Below are 8,152 nucleotides of genomic sequence, written 5' to 3' on the forward strand. Positions count from 1 at the left end.
TTCTTTTCATATAGCAATCCCTGATCAAAGAGAGAACAATATCCATTTCAAAACATTTCTAACAGATTCCTTAGTTCGGACCGACGAAGTAATGTCACTCGACTATTATCAACCTGACTGCAATCTTTTTCTGTCGGTAAGGATTGCACCAGAGCACCTTCTACTTCTAATAGGCCATGAACTATAGATAGAGAAGAATCATTCTGAGCGAGTACATAAGAAGCGATCCACTTTTTTTCATCGGTTCCAGGGGAAGACCAAAGATCTTGCGCGGCAGGTCCGCCAGAAAAACTCAAAAGAGAAAGAAGTCTCGTTAATCTCTTCATGCTCGTTCCAAGTTCGAAGTACCTTTTGGCCAAAGAAAAACCCGCTTCCTGACACGATTGCCTCTTTATCTTTATATAGATAGATTCTATGGGGTTATTACTTAGTAAGTCTATTTTGTACAAGAGCCCCTCCTATCTGATAGAAAAGGGTCCCATGATCCCGAGCCGATCTTACCTTGGCTCGCAAACCCCAAGTTTGTCTATGAAGAGCTAATCTAATTGTATTTTTTTCTAGAATGGATTTCTTATGTGGAATACTAATGGATAGGGCTTCGTTGCTAAGTGCTACAAGATCTAGTGCACTGGAACTCGTGGTTATGGACCCGAATCCTTTAGTATGGAACATTGTCTTTTCCAAGTAAAAACCCCTAGTATATGAAAGAATGAAAAGGTGCTTTCGTTCTTGTGGAATAAGAAGCCCTCGTACCTTAATGAAAGGAAAATCGTAATTTTTCGTTAGGTATTTGACCAAATAGGATCGTCCAGTTCCTACAGAACCTATCACTAAAATACCCGATAGGGCTAAGCGGAACGAAAAGGGTTTTCCATGAGATGGTAAATGAAAACGATTAGTCCCACACGAGGTTTGGGAATAATGTGATTGTCTGATAATGAGCAAGGAATATACGTCTTTCTGCTAAAGAGGATCTATTAAACTCATAATTCATTAGATCCTTGTTATCAATGCCAACTAGGTATCATAAGTAAATGGATCCCGGTTGTTCAATCCTTTGATAACCAAGGTCATTCTTTGCTAAAGAGAAATGATCACTATGAGTCAGACTCAATAGAATTGGATCCATTCCAAATAGCGAGAATTAGGATTCTTGATCCCTCTCAATCTCTCTTTCAATTCGAGGATCCAGAGAGGTGTTTTCATAGTCATCTCCGAATATTTGCCATCTCGGAATATTTTCGATTTCATTTTTCTATGATATGTCTTTCTATATGAAAATTGGTTATTTACGATGTACGATGATCCCTGTTAAGCATCCATGGCTGAATGGTTAAAGCGCCCAACTCATAATTGGTAAATTTGCGGGTTCAATTCCTGCTGGATGCACACGAACGGGAACATTCCATAAGTCTATTGGAACTGGCTCTCTATCCATGGAATCTCATCCATCATCCATACATAACGAATTGGTATGGTATATTCATACCATAACATAAGAACAATAAGAACTCGAATTCTTATCGATACTGGAACTCAGAGCATAGGAGGGAAAGTCGATTTATGGATGGAATCAAATACGCAGTATTTACAGAAAAAAGTCTTCGTTTATTGGGAAAGAATCAATATACTTTTAATGTCGAATCGGGATTCACTAAGACAGAAATAAAGCATTGGGTCGAACTCTTCTTTGGTGTTAAGGTGGTAGCTGTGAATAGCCATCGACTACCTGGAAAAGGTAGAAGAATAGGACCTATTCTGGGCCATACAATGCATTACAGACGTATGATCATTACCCTTCAACCGGGTTATTCTATTCCACTTCTAGATAGAGAAAAAAACTAAAGGAGAATACTTAATAATACGGCGAAACATTTATACAAAACACCTATCCCGAGCACACGCAAGGGAACCGTAGACAGGCAAGTGAAATCCAATCCACGAAATAATTTGATCCATGGACGGCACCGTTGTGGTAAAGGTCGTAATTCCAGAGGAATCATTACCGCAAGGCATAGAGGGGGAGGTCATAAGCGCCTATACCGTAAAATAGATTTTCGACGGAATCAAAAAGACATATCTGGTAGAATCGTAACCATAGAATACGACCCTAATCGAAATGCATACATTTGTCTCATACACTATGGGGATGGTGAGAAGAGATATATTTTACATCCCAGAGGGGCTATAATTGGAGATACTATTGTTTCTGGTACAAAAGTTCCTATATCAATGGGAAATGCCCTACCTTTGAGTGCGGTTTGAACTATTGATTTACGTAATTGGAAGTAACCAATTAGGTTTACGACGAAACCTAGAAATCGATCACTGATCCAATTTGACTACCTCTACGGGATAGACCTCAACAGAAAACTGTTGAGTAACGGCAGCAAGTGATTGAGTTCAGTAGTTCCTCATAGAAAATTATTGGCTCTAGAGATATGGTAATATGGAGAAGACAAAATTGTTTGAAGCACGCACAGAACCGGAAGCGCCCCTTGTTTCAAAGAGAGGAGGACGGGTTATTCACATTTAATTTGATGGTCAGAGGCAAATTGAAAGCTAAGCAGTGGTAATTAAGACCCCCGGGGGAAAATAGGGATGTCTCCTACGTTACCCATAATATGTGGAAGTATCGACGTAATTTCATAGAGTCATTCGATCTGAATGCTACATGAAGAACATAAGCCAGATGACGGAACGCAGAGACCTAGGATGTAGAAGATCATAACATGAGCGATTCGGCAGATTTGGATTCCTTTCCTATATATCCACTCATGTGGTACTTCATCATATGATTCATATAAGATCCATCTGTCTAGAGATCGTCATATACATCTAGAAAGCCGTATGCTTTGGAAGAAGCTTGTACAGTTTGGGAAGGGGTTTTTTGAGAGAAAAGAAGAATCTACTTCAACCGATATGCCCTTAGGCACGGCCATGCATAACATAGAAATCACACGTGGAAGGGGTGGGCAATTAGCTAGAGCAGCAGGTGCTGTAGCGAAACTCATTGCAAAAGAGGGTAAATCGGCCACTTTAAGATTACCATCTGGGGAGGTCCGTTTAGTATCCCAAAACTGCTTAGCAACAGTCGGACAAGTGGGTAATGTTGGGGTGAACCAAAAAAGTTTGGGTAGAGCCGGATCTAAGTGTTGGCTAGGTAAACGCCCCGTAGTAAGAGGGGTAGTTATGAACCCTGTGGACCACCCCCATGGGGGCGGTGAAGGGAAAGCTCCCATTGGTAGAAAAAAACCCACAACCCCTTGGGGTTATCCTGCGCTTGGAAGAAGAACTAGGAAAAGGAAAAAATATAGCGATAGTTTTATTCTTCGTCGCCGTAAGTAAATACGTAACTAGGAATATGGAAAATTGCATTTTTGGAATTTGCAATAATGCGATGGGCGAACGACGGGAATTGAACCCGCGCATGGTGGATTCACAATCCACTGCCTTGATCCACTTGGCTACATCCGCCCCTTATCCAGCTAAAGGATTTTTTTCTTTTTTCCATTGATCATTATTCTATTTATTCTGACCTCCGTACTTCGATCGAGATATTGGACATAGAATGCCACTCTTTAAAAAGGAAAAAAGGAGTAATCAGCTGTGACACGAAAAAAAACGAATCCTTTTGTAGCTCATCATTTATTGGCAAAGATAGAAAAGGTCAATATGAAGGAGGAGAAAGAAACAATAGTAACGTGGTCCCGGGCATCTAGCATTCTACCCACAATGGTTGGCCATACAATCGCGATTCATAATGGAAAGGAACATATACCTATTTACATAACAAATCCTATGGTAGGTCGCAAATTGGGGGAATTCGTGCCTACTCGGCATTTCACGAGTTATGAAAATGCAAGAAAGGATACTAAATCTCGTCGTTAACTGAATTCTGAATAGAAAGATTAAGAAGAAAAAAAGATTCAAAATAAAGACAGAAATACCCAATATCTTGCTAGAACAAGATATTGGGTATTTCTGTCTTCAAAAATTCTTATATGTTAGCAGAAAAACCTTATCCATTAATAGATGGAACTTCAACAGCAGCTAAGTCTAGAGGGAAGTTGTGAGCATTACGTTCGTGCATTACTTCCATACCAAGGTTAGCACGGTTGATGATATCAGCCCAAGTATTAATAACGCGACCTTGACTATCAACTACAGATTGGTTGAAATTGAAACCATTTAGGTTGAAAGCCATAGTACTAATACCTAAAGCAGTGAACCAGATTCCTACTACAGGCCAAGCAGCCAAGAAGAAGTGTAAAGAACGAGAGTTGTTGAAACTAGCATATTGGAAGATTAATCGGCCAAAATAACCATGAGCAGCCACAATATTATAAGTTTCTTCCTCTTGACCAAATTTGTAACCCTCATTAGCGGATTCATTTTCAGTAGTTTCCCTGATCAAACTAGAGGTTACCAAGGAACCATGCATAGCACTGAATAGGGAACCGCCGAATACACCAGCTACACCTAACATGTGGAATGGATGCATAAGGATGTTGTGCTCTGCCTGGAATACAATCATAAAGTTGAAAGTACCAGAGATTCCTAAAGGCATACCATCAGAAAAGCTTCCTTGACCAATAGGGTAAATCAAGAAAACAGCAGTAGCAGCTGCAACAGGAGCTGAATATGCAACAGCAATCCAAGGACGCATACCCAGACGGAAACTAAGTTCCCACTCACGACCCATATAACAAGCTACACCAAGTAAGAAGTGTAGAACAATTAGCTCATAAGGACCACCATTGTATAACCACTCATCAACAGATGCAGCTTCCCAAATTGGGTAAAAGTGCAATCCGATCGCCGCAGAAGTAGGGATAATAGCACCAGAGATAATATTGTTTCCATAAAGTAAAGAACCAGAAACAGGCTCACGAATACCATCAATATCTACTGGAGGGGCAGCGATGAAGGCGATAATAAATACAGAAGTTGCGGTCAATAAGGTAGGGATCATCAAAACACCGAACCATCCGATGTAAAGACGATTTTCAGTGCTAGTTATCCAGTTGCAGAAGCGACCCCACAGGCTTGTACTTTCGCGTCTCTCTAAAATTGCAGTCATGGTAAGATCTTGGTTTATTCAAATTGCAAGGACTCCCAAGCACACGTATTAACTAGAATATAGATAATAGAAGGCTTGTTATTTAACAGTATAACATAGACTATATACCAATGTCAACCAAGTCAGCCCAAAGATTAGCTATCCATATAACTAAATTAACCAAACCAATAATTTTGTATTTGTAAATGAAGTGAGTCAAAGTGAAAAACTTTGATGGGTCTTTTCTATATGGGTTGCCCGGGACTCGAACCCGGAACTAGTCGGATGGAGTAGATAATTCTTCCTTGTTACAATAGAGAAAAATCCCTCCCCAAATCGTGCTTGCATTTTTCATTGCACACGACTTTCCCTATGTAGAAATAGCCAATTTCTATTCCAAAGAGGAAGTTCTACTAATTTTTTTAATTAGTAAGTTGATTCACCTACTCTTTATTATAATAAAAAGAACATTTCAGAATGAAAAATAGAAAAGTTTTTTCTTGATCATTTATCAACCCTTTCCTGTTTCTTAATTTCGTCTAATGATTAATTAAGAGGGTTGACCAGGTCATTGATACGTATAATATCCAAATACCAAATACGCTCAGTGTGTGATCCACAGAAAGAAAAAAGAGTTGTTTTGGTGAACATCAAAGAAAAAACTTGCTCTTCTTCCATAAAAAATTCTTCTAAAAATGCCGAACCCAATCGTTGCATAAAAGTTCGTACCGTGCTTTTATGTTTACGAGCTAAAGTTCTAGCACATGAAAGTCGAAGTATATACTTTAGTCGATACAAAGTCCGTTTTTTCGAAGATCCACTATGATAATGAAAAAGATTTCTACATATCCGACCAAATCGATCAAGAATATCCCAATCTGATAAATCTGTCCAAATGGGTTTACTAATAGGATGCCCCGATCCAGTACAAAATTGAGCTTTTGATAAGTATCCTATGAGGAGAGTAGCGGGGACTATGGTATCGAATTTTTTCATTCGAGTATCTATTAGAAATGAATTCTCCAGCATTTGATTCCTTACTAACAAAGAACTTTTTTGTACACTTGAAAGGTACCCCATAAAATCGAAGCAAGAGTTTGCTAATTGGTTTATATGGATTCTTCGCGGCTGAGTCCAAAAACAGAAATAATATTGCCAGAAATTGATAAGGTAGCATTTCCATTTCTTCTTCAAAAAAAAAGTGCCTTTTGATGCAAGAATTGCCTTTCCTTGATATCGAACATAATGCATAAGAGGATCCATAAAGAACCATAGGGTTTTCCGAGAAAAACCAGGGTACATTATCCCAAAATGTTCCATCTTCCTAGAAAAGTGGATTCGTTCCAGAAAAGTTCCAGAAGATGCTAATGGTAAGCAAGAAGATTGTTTACGAAGAAACAACAAAAAAAATTCATATTCTGATACATAAGAGTTATATAGGAATTGAAATAGTCTTTTATTTTCTTTTTGAAAAAAAAAAATGGATTTCATTGAAGTAATAAAACTATTCCAATTCGAATAATAGTTGAGAAAGAATCGCAATAAATGCAAAGATGGAACATCTTGGATACGGTATTGAAGGAGTTGAACCAGGATTTCCAAATGGATAGGATAGGGTATTTCTATATGTGATAGATAATCCAAATGCAAAAATTTGTCTTCTAAAAAGGGAAATATTGAATGAATAGAGCGTAAATTCTGAAACTTTGGTATTTCTTTTTCTTTCAGACAAAAAAATTCCCGTAGCGAGAATGGGATTTCCACAACGATCGCAAACCCTTCAGATAGAATCTGAGAATAAAACTCAGAATAAAAATAATTTTTGTAATCCAATAATCGATCTTGGTTAGGATGATTAACCGAGTTATCCAAAAAATTCTGCTGATACATTCGAATAATTAAACGTTTCACAAGTAGTGAACTAAATTTCTTGTTATTACAACTAACAACTATTTCCACAGGTTCAGAACCATTTAATCCATAATGGTGGGCAAATGCATAAATATATTCCTGAAAGAGAAGTGGGTAGACAAAGTATTGTTGACGAGATTTATGTTTTTCTGAATACCCTTCGAATTTTTCCATTTGTATTTCTACTTGAATCAGAGAGAAGAAGCATTTCTCGGTTTATCGAATGATGATACATAGTGCAATATGGTCAGAACAGGGTGTTGCATTTTTAATACAAACCCTGGAAAGAAAGGGAGTCTAATCCACAGATCTTTTTCTGCTCCTTTTCTACCCAATTAGTTTATGTTTGTTCTAATTAAAAAAAAAGAACAGAACAAGTTTTTTATTTTTGCAGGCCAATCGCTCTTTTGACTTTGGAATACAGCCTCTTTATCAATATACTGCTTCTTTTACACATTCAATCCATAACATCCCTTATTCAATCCATAATCAAGAATAATTAGGATTTCTAAAAAAAAAAAGAAAAAATAAAGGGTCCACTCATAGGAAAACCCAACCTTTCCCCGCATCCGGCACTAATCTATTTTTAACGTCTAATTAGAGCGGGGAATCATTCCAATTAGGAAGTTCAGCTCGTTGCTTTTTATTTTACCAGAATTGGAGCCAGGCTCTATCCATTTATTCATTAGACCCAGAAAATCGTAATTTTGGATTCCATTCAAAAAAGATTGATTTTATTACGACATGCTATTTTTTCCATTCATTACCTTTGAGGATCAGTCGTGGTCTTCTAGACTCTACCAAGAGTCTGGACGAATTTGTTGTTTCATCCAAATGTGTAAAAGATCATAGTCGCACTTAAAAGCCGAGTACTCTACCATTGAGTTAGCAACCCAGATAAAAAAAGGATCTTAGATACGATCGAAATCCAAAAATCAATGGAATTACACCGCGCGCTTCTGTCAAAACATTGAACTAGCAAGACATCAAAAGATTTTTTTTATCGACCATGAAAAACACTCAAATGCCAAAACGAACAGGTCCGGTGAAATTCCACTAAAGTAAAGTTAAAAAAAGAGCGACCCTAATCACGATGGCCAAATTCTCCTTATTTTTAGCGATTTTTATTAACAAAAAATATATATTATAAAAAATATATATTATATTGTATGAGAATAC

The sequence above is a fragment of the Triticum urartu genome, unplaced genomic scaffold (genome assembly GCF_056163025.1).
Source record: "Triticum urartu cultivar PI428250 unplaced genomic scaffold, HENAU_Tu73 scaffold2, whole genome shotgun sequence".
Lineage (NCBI taxonomy): Eukaryota > Viridiplantae > Streptophyta > Magnoliopsida > Poales > Poaceae > Triticum > Triticum urartu.